Source organism: Triticum aestivum, chromosome 1D (assembly GCF_018294505.1).
Source record: "Triticum aestivum cultivar Chinese Spring chromosome 1D, IWGSC CS RefSeq v2.1, whole genome shotgun sequence".
Lineage (NCBI taxonomy): Eukaryota > Viridiplantae > Streptophyta > Magnoliopsida > Poales > Poaceae > Triticum > Triticum aestivum.
The window spans coordinates 85571321-85573494 of NC_057796.1; positions in this window are offsets into that span (position 1 = coordinate 85571321).

Consider the following 2174-nt stretch of genomic DNA (forward strand, 5'->3'; position numbering starts at 1 on the left):
CTGCATCAGATGTGAAGAAGACCAAGGTTGCAGAGCGTGCAGCAGTGAAGAAAAGGAAAGCATCAGCTCCTTCAGATTCTTCAGCACCGAAGAAGATGAAGAAATTGACAAGCTCATTTGCTAATCCAATTGATGTTGTTCCAGTTTCCTCCATGCCATCAAAGGAAATCGTCCCTTTTGATGAAGAATATGTGATCCCTAGCGGATCTGATGAAGAAAATCCTTCTGCTGCTTCGTCAGAGAAGATGGATGAAGAAATTGAAGTGGACAAAATCCCTTCAACCCCCACAGTTTCCTCGCCTATGCCTCAGTTTACTGCTAAAGAGGCTGGCCTTGAAGAAATGGAAGATGAAGATGTGGACATTGCCTGTACCACACCAGTGATGAATGATGACTTTTGGGAAAGTCAGCACCCCAATTCTCCACTCTTCACTCCATTGCAACAAATTCCTCAGTCCCCAGCAACTACAGTTCAAATGGGATCTGATGAAGCTCATGAAGACATTCCAACCGCTAGCGCTCTGCTCCCATGTCAAGTATGTGTAGATTGGGTTCGTTTTCCCATGCTCTGCTCCAGATCCGACGCAAAATTTCGCCAGCACCTCCCCGCTGTTCTCCTGATACACGTCTCGGCTATAAGCAGAGATGATGTGTACCCGGAGAACAACAGGGAGGCACTGACGAAATTCTGCATCGATCCGGAGCAGAGCATATGGGAAAACAAACCGAATCTACACATACTCGGGCTGTCCATGGATAACGTTGGACAACTCGAAAGAATCACGATTATAAATATGCAAATGCATGCATATTTATAGATGTAACCCTTCCGAACGGGAGACGCATAGTGGTTACGCATACTGATGATTGACACCTATAGCTAGCAAGTTTCATCGGCACGAAGACCGAAACAGAGCAAATGAAGGGGGGGGGGAGATGTCATTTGTGCTCACCAACAAACGCAGGGGCAGAGCTCGTCGAACACCAGACCCTCGCAGTGACGAAATAACTCCACATTTAAATCCAAAGATGAGTAATATAGCGACCACCTAACCCGCTCGTCCCCGGGTAAACTAAATAGCAACTACCATCGATGCAAGTTACATGAGGCGGTCGGCGTTGAACACTAGATCCACATCCCACAAGTGAAGCCGGCGCCCGGCGTCCCGCAACAATAGTTCTGGTGCCCGATGATGGTCGAACACCTTGGCGAATTTGTCTGGCAGCCTCTACGATGAGGGTTAAAGCCAAGTTTTGAAATTTCAAACAACCAAACCGACTTGGGTTAGTTTGGGTGTTTCAAGTTTCAACACTTAGCTTTCAATCGTCATCTCTAAGGCTGCGAGACAATTTCGCAATGGTGTTCGACCGCCATCGACGCCGAGAACTGTTGCTTCTGGACGTAGGACCCCTGTGTCACTTGTGGGACGTGGATGTAGTATTCAACACCGACAGCCACATGTACCTCGCACTGACGGTACATGCAATTTAGGGTACCATCGACACCGAGGAACCCCCTAACCCGCTCGTCCCCGGGTAAACTAAATAGCAACTACCATCGGTGCAAGTTACATGAGGCGGTCGGCGTTGAACACTAAATCCACATCCCACAAGTGAAGCCGGCGCCCGGCGTCCTGCAACAATAGTTTTGGTGGCCGATGACGGTCGAACACCTTTGCGAATTTAGGGTGTTCGGCCACCATCGACGCCGAGAACAGTTGCTTTGGGACGCCGGACGTCGGCGTCACTTGTGGGACGTGGATGTAGTGCTCGACACCGATGGCCACATGTATCTCGCACCGACGATACTTGTTATTTAGGGTTCCATCGACACCGAGGAACCCCCTAACCTCCTCATCCCCGGGCGCCAGGTATGGCGATGCACGGTCGACGGGTCAGCACTCGGACCAGGGGGTTCTCGGCATGGGCGTCGGGACCGGCGGGACCCACTGGCTCCACCATCTATCCCCTCGGCAACCCTCTTCCTTTTTCCCTTTTTCCTCTTCTTCTACTTATTCTTATTTTTTTCAATTTTTTTATTCTTCTAATTATCTAAACCTAAATCTGGCAATAACGTAATCCTACCACTCTAACCTAAATCTAAACACAAATAACAGTAGAAAAAAAACCTTGGCTCCGGCGGTGGTGGAGGAGGCGGCGGGCGCCAGGGCGGG